Below are 12,326 nucleotides of genomic sequence, written 5' to 3'. Positions count from 1 at the left end.
GACAGTACAGAATTGTAGAAAGAAGTTGGTATTGGGGTGGGGGTGTGGCATGTTAGTGGAAAGACCTTGCTTCTATACCCAACTCTTCCAATTACTGGCTATTTTACTCTTGGGAAAATTATTTACCACCTGTCCCCTTTCCTTCCTTCCCAACAGCTTATGAATAGCGACCAGCCAGCAGCTTCTTCCCAACCAACTCAATAGCAAACCTGTAGTGTTGTGTGGCCAGGTGCCATGGCTCACGCCTGTAATCCCAGCACTTTTGGAGATTGAGGCAGGAGGTTCACTTGAGTCCAGGAGTTCAAGACCTATAGCATTGTGTATTTTGCTTTTCATCTTCTCTACTCTCCCTCTGGGAGTTTAAACAATAGGACACTGATTGGAAGACAGAAACAAGATGTTAGCAAACTCAGGAAACCTGGAGCAAACAGTTGCCTTTGAAAGGATTTCACTGCTTTGACATTGGAAATGGGATTTTCCCATTTCAAAAAAATGAATATAATTTGATCATTGGAATCACTAATCACTTTTGAATTCACTAATCTTTTTAATACAATTCAAAGCAGTTGCTCTCAAACTGTAAAATCACACACAGAAATTGGAAAAATACTGATTCCCCAGGCCACAGACTTGATGATTTAGAATCCCAATCAGGGTGGGGAGTGGAGAGGAAGGGCAGACTCTATATTTAAAAAAAACTCCTCAGATTACTCTGATACAGATAAATCTTGGGAAATCATTACTCTAGAGCAAAGAAGGACTTGGTTATTATTCAACAGGGTAGCACTCAAAGTTAAACTGTATTTTCCAGAGCATCAGTCCAAATGGAGGCTTCGACAGAGTAATGTTTTCAGTGATAAGAAGCCAAATCTCTGTATCAGTGCTCCATCGAAGCAGCTTACCATCAAATTTTGAGATCCCCCAAACTCACTGCTAGTGTCCCTGACTGAAAACCCCTGTGGTGCTTGCCAATTGCCAGTCATTCTGTTCGCCCAGCCCTCAAGCAAAGTCCCTGAAAAAACAAACGCTTCTGAAAGTATTAGAGAACCTGAAAGAGATACCACACCTGAGTGACTCTGATTACCTTCTGAGGCTGAAATAGCTGTCAGAAAGAGAAGCTCTTAGCCACTTGCAGCCCTTCATGGGCATCACTTTTTGGTCTTGAGTCAATGTAGATTAGGTGCATCAATTCCTATTGCAGCTGACCATCAGCTAACATCTCTGTTCCTTATGATAACTGACTTGAGTATAATCAGCAGGTGAACACACGCTCTATCGTTGTCCATCTTTCTAAGCTTCTGTGTATTCATTTTCAGCCTCAGAGCTGGGCCAAAACAGCCTTGAACTCAAAGCGATTTTTCGACTCTGCATTTTTATTTAATTCATTCATTTATTCATCAAATATTTGCTACAGTACAGACAATGAAGATACTGAATTAAAAAAAAAATTAAGCCAGAAACCCTGCTGTCATGGAGTCTCCCAGTGAGATGATAATAAAAATAATAAGCAAAGTAACAAATACATATGTAATATGATGAACAAAATAAGTAAGTAAAAAATATAATATGTCAGATGGTGATAGGTGCCATGGAGACAAGTAACTCAGCATCAAGGAGGAGAAAGAATTGAGGGTAGGGATTGTGCACTAATGATGGTGGCAGTTAAACAGCACTTGATTGCTAAAAAATACTCACAGAACCCTAAATGACAATGCTTAAATATCTGGAGTTTATTACAGGAAAAGGATATAATTGAGAAAGAGCATTAATGTAAGGTTATCCATCACAGCCAATGGCTACATGGTAACAAGGGATTGGAGAGATCAAGAGTAGGACTGTCTTCCCTCCATAAGGGCCCTGGTAGGATGCACTCTTGTTTTCTGATCAGCAGCCAGTATCTCCTTGAACCTGGAAACCCAAAATGGAGATTTGACTGAATATTTTTTTTCTTTTTTGAGGCGACGTCTTGCTCTGTCACCCAAGCTGGAGTGCAGTGGCGCAATCTCGGCTCACTGCAACCTCCACCTCTCGGGTTCAAGTGATTCTCCTGCCTCAGCCTCCCAAGTAGCTGGGACTACAGGCATGCGCCACCACGTCTGGCAAATTTTTGTATTTTTAGTAGAGACGGGGTTTCACGATGTTGGCCAGGCTAGTCTCAAACTCCTGACCTTGTGATCCGCCCACCTCGGCCTCCCAAAGTACTGGGATTACTGACTGGAGATTTTTAAAAATATATATTTATTTTGCTGGCTACATATACATACTCCTGCTGTGTAACCAGCCTTAGCAGCAGAGACCTCTGGGGGTTGGGGGCTGGGGGGCTCACCCTGACCAGGTGCAGATCACCAATCTCATGGTTATCAATAAACAATGCTGACAAGCTGGTACAAACCTCCCCAAACTCCTCATACCCATGGTTACACAGCAATACTATTAACCAATGGGTTTCATGCCTTGGCCAGGGATCAGTGCCATATAGATACAGGTGCATTTCTTATTTCAACAGAATAACTTAGGCCAATTCTATAAGTGCTGCAATTAACTCTCACAGCACAGATTGCAATTCCAAGTAGCAATTCTAAATTCTAAATTGCAATTCTAAATAGCAGGTCAAAATCTCAAGGTGGTGACAAAGACAGCTACACAGAAAGTTAAACGAAACTTTTTTTTTTTTTTTCTTTCAGGCAGGAAGATCAGTAAGCACAAAGGCCCTGAGGCAGGACCGTATTCAGAGAAAAGCAGGGGGGCAGTCTCTGAGATCAAGACTGAATGAATGATGGGGAAACAGATGATCTCAAAGTTGTAAGGAGCAGATGCTGGGTGGAAATCTGAATTACATTGTCTTCCAAATGTTTTAAAATTCTGCCTTGCTTTTTCCCTTCATATTGCAATGGAGTATGTCAGTTCATTAGATCTGTGGTTCTTAACCTGGGAGTCTATGGATAGAATTCAGGAGTCCTGTAAATTTAAATTTTAAAAATCTAGTTTTTATTAAACTCCAACTGAAATTGAACATCTCTCTTCATTAGGAATGCAGGCAACTAGAATAGTATTAGTAGTACCTGTACCTCTGTCATCCATAAATATCACAGAGTTTTTTTTTTAAATTCAAAATAGAGTCTTGCTTTGTCACTCAGGCTGGAGCGCAATGGTGTGATCATAACTCACTGCAGGCTTGAACTCCCAAGCTCAAGTGATCTTCCTTCCTCAGCCTCCCCAGTAGCTGGGAGTACAGGTGCATGCCACCATACCCAGCATTTATTTTATTTTATTTTTTAGTAGAGACAAGGTCTTGCTATGTTGCCCAGGCTGGTCTTGAATTCCCGGGCTCAAGCAATACTCCCCTCTTGGCTTCCCAAAGTGCTGGGATTACACGGGTGAGCTACAATGCCTGGCCTCACAGAGACTTTTGCATCAGATTATAGTTGTTGCAAATATTCTGAAATCATCTTTTATGGTCATGATTTCTTTGAAATTACTGTGGTTATTAACCTGCTACTAGATTGCACATGATCATGGTTTTCCTGTCTCCAGATCAAATGATGAAGTTGAGTGTTTTAACAACTGAAGTTTAACACAAAAATGTCTGGAGCATCCTGATGTCTCTGAGAGATTATCTTCACCTTGTAAACTGAGCTATGGAAGTTTTAATTCCATTTGGAACAATGTGTCTCCATGGATGGCCTTTTCAACATTTGCAACCCTTAAAACAAAAAATTGGTGTTGACTGGATATTCATTATAATATGCCTCTAACCTTATCAAAGACGACTCCACAGTTTAATGTTCTTTTTGAAGCTAAACAACAGCCTTCACACAAAAATGTCTTTAAAAAGTCCTATAATCTGCATATATATTTTATTGTTATTTTATTTGTTGTTATTTAGGGTGATAACAAAGAAGCACTTGTATTATACCATAAATTTATTCATTTCATTTATTTTTAAAGATTTATTAAGGTATACTTTGCATACAATTCATAGAACTTTACCAGCCAGAAAAAAAAACCTGAGTTTCTATTAGCTGTTGCAAACATATATGCAAGGTCTCCAGGATAACAGCTGTTATCTTGAGAAATTGAATTTTCCAGTGCCAGGTAAGGTTGATGAAGTATTAGCTCCTGAATGGAATATATCATATAAGATTTGACAAGCTTGAATTCATACCTAATGTTCTCAAAAGGGGTAGGAAATGATTGGAGAGCAATCAGGGAGTGTTCCCAAAGAGGCCCTGAACAATGTGAAAGCAGATAAATAAGAAAATGCACCCCATTAGCAGGTCACAAATGGACTGGAATTGGCTTGTCATTGCTGAGAGTAAAATGAAAGCTTAAGGAGATGTGTGAACACAGCACAGAACTCATACCAGTGCTGATTTTTTCCTCTCAGGTACCCAGAGAAATGTGTTTAGTGATTGGCTATTCAGAAGTGCATTTGCCCAAAGGCCCTATTTAAATAAAGGAAAAGAGCCTGCTCGATCGTGCCCCCTATGCTGAGAAATATAAGACCCATAGTTCTGTTTTAGTCGTTAATTTGGGCTCTAACCACATCTGACAATGGTCTAAATTCAATGCTTACAACCAACATTTAACCAAGCAGCCCTTTTTCCACTCTGTACGATACAGTGGAATCGTCTAGGGTTCTCTTGGGCTCACTGAATTCTTGAGTCTGCAGTGGTCTTCATCTGGGGGCTATTCGGCCCCTTCCCAGGGAACATTTGACAATATCTGGGGATACTTTCAGTTGTTACAACTGGAAGGTGCTTCTGGCATCTACTGCATAGAGGCCAGGGATGCTGCTAAACATCCTACGATGTACAGAATAGCCCATGACAATAATGATCTGGCCGAGAACGTGAGTAGTGCTAAGAATGAGAAGCTCCACTGTAAAGGATGGTGCACATAACTGCATAGGAGTGTCAGGTTCGCAGAGATGAGGGTCTTTAGGGAGGAGCCGAAGTGTCCAGGTAGAGAACAGAGGAAAAGGCATACCATTTTGTCTCTTCTGACACATTTTCAAACACAACTCTGCTCTGCATTTCAGATTGTTTCATGGAAATGACTCGTTTCTTTCCTGATTTCATCTTCCTTGTGGATACAAAAGGGGCAGCCAAGATCAGGGAAGGTTTACAGCAAGGCTCTGCAACACCTGGAAAAGCATCCACCCACATTTGGAGCTCCTGTGTTTAATTAATCTTACACTAAAATGTCAATATGTTATCAATTAATATTCACGTATTACATTTCAATCATAGTATATTGTATATACTAATATATGCCCTCTTCCTCCTAATTAATATTATTTTTAGCTTCTATTTAAATAAGGAACTTGAATGAGTCCTAACTCGTGTCATGGACTGGCTGGGTGATAAAAGAGTTTTCAAACAACATTCTAACCCTGACCTACAGTCAAGGTTAGAGTTGCTCTGTCTTTCCCTATGGAAAGGAAAAGCCATGGAGGGACAATGAAAATGAATGCGAGAGAAATAAAGAAGCATGACTCACAGAGTTGTGGGATATGGGAATAGTATTCAGACAGGACCTACAGTGGATTGAGAAATAGGACAAACTTGTAGTGAGTGGCATCCTTAATCACCTCTGGTGGTGCCTTTTACCTACATAAAATCCATGGCCCATTTGTCTAACTATCTTGTGGTCTATCGGCTGCTAATTACTTCTGCTCTGACATTTGTTAATGAAAACCCAGGATATTTCCTAGCAAATTGCAGGTTCTGGAAAATAGAAAATTCTCAAGACACAAAGGAATGGCTTCCAAATGTCATATTTTTGTAGGTTGGAAGAACAGATATTGGGATTCAGATGGACATTTAGAGGATCTCTTAATCACTGCCTAGGGTGTCCTCTGCCTCTGTTCACTTATGCAATATGGCTCACTCTTGCACCACATATTTTATAATCCAGAAATCCCTAGGTAGTCTCATCCAGTCCCATGATGTAAATGCCATCTGTATATCAAGGACTCTCAAACATAAGAACAGAGAAGTGACCATCTGATTTAGCTATCATCAATATCATAATCAAACAGCAACTCGGCTTGAGTTTGAAATTTGATCATTTTGGGTTGAGAAAAAAGTGGTAGGTGAGGAAGTGAAGATGGACATTATCTCAAGAAGAAACCAGTGGTGAAGTTCAGGTGAAGGGAAGCTCTTGGCTGATTCTTGAGGAAAATGCCCCTAATACCTGCATCACACCTGCTTGGCCTACCTCTGATTTCAGCTGCTGCTGAGATGGACAGTTCCTTGCAAATCTAGACTCAGCTTGCACTTACAAGGCCCCACCTCAAGCACACACCTTTCTGCATGCTGCTTCAAGGTCTCTTCTGACATCTCAGAAACTTGCTAGGCCCTTGTATGAGCACAGATCAGAAATATGAGGGAAGTACCCCTAGGAATACCCCCACAATAGGGGAAAGGAACCAATGTAGAAATACTTCAACCTCCCATCTTGAGGGTGGCCATTTTTTCTGCTTCTCTGGTGGAATGGAGCACCCATTCAGTACAGCAGTGACTTCAATAATGCATCCTGAGATGGGCTTTCTCTCCTTCCCTGTCCTACTCTTTCCACTCACTCATTCATGCCTCATTGCTACTGCCAAATGCTTTTGTTTGGATCTTGTCATAACCAGTGCTGGCTCTGCAATCTCGGCACATTAGAGTTTTACTGAGCATGTTCACAAACTCTACTACAGTCCCTCTGTGGACACTGAGTAACATCCCAGCTCTTTTAAGATCTCCCCTGTACTACGGGTACTGAAAGAATAGAAACTATAATACATCCCCCAAGTGCCTTGTCATCAGGGTTCCAGTTTCATTCTGTCGATGACGGCACAATTTAAAAGGCTATTATTTTCCAGTGGTGGTTGGAGACAGGTGACAGGGGCTGCAATGGACCCCTGAAATTTGCCTATTTCAGCACTGCATGCTTCTGAGGCCATTGGTGGCAATTCCTGTGACTCCTGTGCTTTGTGATGAATTTCCCTGATTTTCTCTCCTCCAACGCTCCCAGAAGTTGTGTAAGTTTCTAATTCCCTATGACAAATTTCTTCTTGCTCAAAATACCTAGAGTGGTTTCTGTTTTTATGGCCAAATCCTGATTAATATACATATGTTATCTGATTTTATTGAGAGAAAAAGTCTAAGAATTAAATTTGACTTGCAAATGTTGATGGTTAATAGGTGAGGGGAAGATAACGAGATCCAGTTCAGGTAACAAAGCAGAGGTATTTTGAGAGCTGTTAGGAAAATGAAGGAAACAGATTACATTGAATGTCAAGATGAAAATCATTTCAAGAGAAGGGAGATCTTGATGATGAATATTCTGTTGTCTCCCAAGAGATGCCAGCCTGTATCAAGCTGATGGATATAAAACAGTGAAGGTTTAAAAGTCAAGGAATTGGAGCCCTCCATAAGTCCTTGCAGGTGAATGAAGGAGGAAAGAAGAATCAACTGTGGAAACCTCATTAACATGCATGTAGTGACTGTGTTATCTGACTTCTCATGGGAACTGATGCAGTGAAACTGGGAATTGTGTACTGTGTGGTGCAGTGAGATGAAAAATACAATTTACTACACAAATTGAGAATTCTGGGTTACACGGCAGTTCATAAATCTATCAGATAATGCTTCCTTGACAGATTGGGAAGGTAGTGGTTTAAAATATAGTAGTTTAAAAGCTCTTCAGGTTTACTGGAGAATGGGATGAAAGCTTCTGTTTTCCCGTTTGTTGGAGTAAAATACTATATGAGTCCAAATGCTTGAGTCATATAAAGAGTATGTTTCCATGGTAGCCAATTGTTTGACATTCTCTATATAAAGCTTTTTAAATTGCATTATTCACCTAATATTTGAGGCAAAATCCTTAAGCCAATGATCCTTATTTAAAATCTATTATTTTGGTAAAATGTTGAGGGCAAACTTACATACCGCACTCCAATAAAAGGCACGTGTATTAATCAGGGTTCTCCTGAGAAACAGAACAAATAGGATGGATGTATAGACTGATAGATAGATGATTGATAGGTAGATAGATTGATGATAGGTTAATTGACAGACAGATTTGTCATAAGAAATTGGCTCATATGATTGTAGAGGCTGAAAAGTTTCGAGATCTGCAGTCAGCAAGCTAGAGATCCAGGAGAATTGGTGGCATAGTTCTAGTCTGACAGCCAGCAGGCTCAAGACCCAGGAAGTACTGATGGTTCAGTTCGAGTCTAAAGCCATGGGAAAAATGATGTCCCAGCTCTAAGGTAGTCAGGCAGGAGAAGTTCCCACTTATTCAGCCTGTTATTCTATTCAGGCCTTCAACTGATTGGATGACGCCTACCCACACTAAGGAGGGCAATCTACTTCACTCAGTCTACCAATTAAAATGTTAATATCATCCAGAAACACCCTCACAAACATAGTGAAAATAATATTTTTCTAAATATCTGGGCATCCTATGACCCAATCAAGTTGACACATAAAATTAAACATCACGACATGCAAATACTGTGAAAGGGAACAAGTAATTTCTGGCTAACATCCAGAGCAGATACATGTATTCACTTGATACACATTTCCAGGCCCAAACTCAGGAAGAATTCCTGTTTTAGTTGCCAGAGGTATATTGACCCTATTTTCAAGAATTTCCTATTCTACAAAGAGAAACAGACATTTGAGACAGTGTGTGCATTGCAATACAAGAGGTATAGACAGGATGCAGAGGGAGCACAGACAAGGTGTTTGGAGGGAACTGGAGATGGGTTGTTGGAATAGATGGCACCCAATCTGTGTCTTTTTAAAATTTATATTTTTATTTTATTTTTTATTGTTTGTGGGTACATAGTAGGTGTATATATTTATGGGATACATGAGATGTTTTGATACAGGCATGCAATGTGAAATAAGCACACCTGATCTGTGTCTTAAAGAACCAGCAACATTTTACTAGAAGGAGAAGAGGATACAAAAGGTATGTCAAATGACAGAGGCAAGAAAGAGAAGAGCACATTCAAGAAATTACAATTAGTTATCACGAGGATTAAAAGGCATAACGCATTTAAGCACTAATGAAATAACAGCTCTGCACACCAATATCTGCCACTCAGTAAATGCTAATCCTGGTCTACCTCTCCCCTTTCCTTTATTGTTGCTGCATATTGTTTGAGGAAACCAGGAGATTTTCAAATGTCAGACAATATGTGGATAACAGAGAAGTACTTCCATGTAATTCACTACCCTTAAAGAAATCATTTCTGCCTTGTAGAAGCTGTACCTTAACAGATGTTTCAGAGTGAATTTATATTCATCATATCAAGCATTGCCTTGCAATGTGGGATGCTTTTCAAAAGCCTCTTTCGGGTGAACAGATTGTGTTGCTGCTGAGGGAATTCACAGGAATGAGGCAATCACTGTAATTCAAACAATTTCTCCTCATTTAAGAGCACCAATTGTTTATATTAGTACTGACATGATCCATTTATGAAGCATCTTAGCACAGTTGTCTCTGAAATTTTGGGCTGTCAAATGGTCATCAGAACTGAGTTGACTCTAATTGTAAACAAGATCCTTCTGATCTCTTCATCAAAATCTTTACTGAATAGCTACCATGTTTGGACTCACTTGGATGGCTTTTATGTGATACCACAACATGAGAAAAATGTGGCAAAAATTCCTATTCACTAAGCAGCATTATTAGAATGCCTATCATACTATGCTGGCAATAGGAATGTAGGAATAAATAAGACCCCTCCCCCAAGCAAACAATTCTCAGTCTAGTAGGGGAGAGAGATGCATAAACAAATGTGTATGTGCACCCACAAGTGATATGCTCCTTCAACTGTGAACTGGGTTAATACCTTAGCTTTGACTTTCATACACCAAACTGTTACAGTGGGTGCTATGTCTGCTTCATAAACATTGCATTTTTTAAATGCATCGTTATAAGAAAGTAATGAATTCTTTGCAGCTCAGTAAGCTGATAAAGCTGTTCATAACAACTTCTTGATAATCCATCAGATGTCTAATTTAACTTTCACTTTTCCTTCTCATCTTCTTTATTCAGAAACTTACTGTATGTTGAATGAAGTCCAACTCAGGCTGTTTTTTATGATGCTGTCGAATGAGATAGTAGGATAGTGATCACTTGAGTGGCCATGGCATGCCTAGAAATTTGCACCTGACTTTCTAGAGAACAACGGAAAGAAGCATACAATGATCTGATTTGTGTTGCATAAACGTTATTTCAGCAGTGGGATACTTGGTAGATAAGAAGGAATGAATAAAACTGGAGGGAGAAAGTCTAGTTAGGAGATGATGGCATTAATTCCGCTGAAAATTGATGAGGTCCTGATCCAAGCCTGTAACATTGGGGTGGAGCAGAGGGGATGGATGTGAAGGAGGAAATGTTAAAGAGGTAGAATAAGCATGCCAGTGGAAACTGGACATCAAGTAAGAAGGAGAGGAAGTAGACTAGGATGACACCCAAGTTTCTGACTCAAGTTCCTGTCTAGATGCTGATTCTATAAATCAGAATGGGCTTATGGGAGAAGGAGTTTCTTTTGCATTGGTGGGTTGGGGAGGGATAATTAGTTGTCCTTTGGATATGTAGAATAGAAAGTTTCTGAGATATTAGCAGTCAGATGATGATTTGGCACTGGACGTCAAGAAGGCCTGGCAGTAGATGATAGGAAAAGTTATGAGTTTGGTTGAGAATTCCCAGAGAGTATATGCAGCATGAGAAGGGAACAACAAACTGAAGGATCTTTTGGTGATTTTATTCATGTCCCTGATTTTATAATTTTGAAGGGCTCAGTTCTCTCTCTCTCTTTCTGTCTCTCTCTCCTCCATGTAGTCTTATCCAGCCCTGTGATGTAAATGCCACCTGTGTACCAACAACTCTAAAACATAAGAACTGAGAAGTGACCATATGATTTGGCTATCATCAATATGATAATCAAACAGCAACTCAGCTTCATTGATTTGAAATTTGATCATGGTGTATTGAGAAAAAATGGTAGGTGAGGAAGTGGAGATGGCCATTATCTCAAGAAGAAACCAGTGATGAAGTTCAGGGGAAGGGAAGCTCTTGGCTGATCCTTAAGGAAGATACCCCTAGTACCTGCATCACACACCCCTAATACCTCCTTGGTCTACCTCAGATTTCAGCTGCTGCTGAGGTGGACAGTTCCTTGCAAATCTAGAGCCAGCTTGCACTGACAAGGCCCCAACTCAAGCCCACACCTTTCTGCATGCTGCTTCAAGGTTTCTTCTGACACCCTAGAAGCTCACTAGGCCTTCATATGAGCACAGACAAAAAATACGAGGGAGGTACCCTCAGTAACTACCCCACAATGGGGGAAGGGAGCTAATGTGGAAATACTTCAACCTCCCATCTTGAGGGTGGTCATTTTTTTTTTTTTTTTCCTGCTTCTCTGGTGGAATGAAGCTCCCATTTAGTACAGTAGTGACTTCAATAATGCATCCTGAGATGGGCTTTTCCTCCTTCCCTTTCCTACTTTTTTTCACTCACTCATTCATTGTTTTCTGGTATCACCTCTCAAGCTGTCTCAGGCTCTTATTTTGGGGCAATCCAATTGAGACATCTCATTCTGACTCTTGATAGCTTCACCTGAACTTCATCCTAATTAAGCCAGATATCCAGATTTCATCTTTTAGCAACATGTCCAAATGGAAGGGTGTAGTGAGTAACTTCGGAAGACATTTGAGCATCTGCCCACTGACCAGTAAAGAAGCTCATGCTTTTCCAGAAGACAAGAGACAGGAGTAGTTGGTACTAGGTCTTGGCTTCAGAATTCTTCATTCTGCAAACCCTGACCCTGCAATGACACTTCATGGGAAACAGTACCAGTTCCAAGTGTCTCTACTCCTAAAATGCCCCTCCCAGGGTGCTTCATCTTATGTTTCAGAGAAAGTCTACTTTCCCAAAGTAGAATAAGATTATTAATTCCTGGTTAATATTAACTGGTTCTAATAGTTCATGGAATAAAAAGGGTAAGTTCCCACAAATACGACATATTCCCTAGGGTATTTAATTTTTAGTATTATTCCTAAGGAAGGAAAGTGAAGAGAAGTGATAATGGTGGAAATTTTAATTTATTTTAAGCACTCTTTGTTAGCTATAAGTTAAATCTAACAAGTAGTCATTTATTTATTCATTCACATTTTCAATAAACATTGATTAAATTCCTTCTTTTTATAAGACAACATGTTGGCTATACAAAGATGAACAGAACATAGCCCTGTTTCAAGGGACTCATAGCCTAGTGGGTATGTTTGAAAGTTCACACAAAGTATGAGTGAATCCTC

Source organism: Pongo abelii, chromosome X (assembly GCF_028885655.2).
Source record: "Pongo abelii isolate AG06213 chromosome X, NHGRI_mPonAbe1-v2.0_pri, whole genome shotgun sequence".
NCBI classification, from domain to species: domain Eukaryota; kingdom Metazoa; phylum Chordata; class Mammalia; order Primates; family Hominidae; genus Pongo; species Pongo abelii.
Note: the sequence above shows the minus strand (reverse complement) of the source record.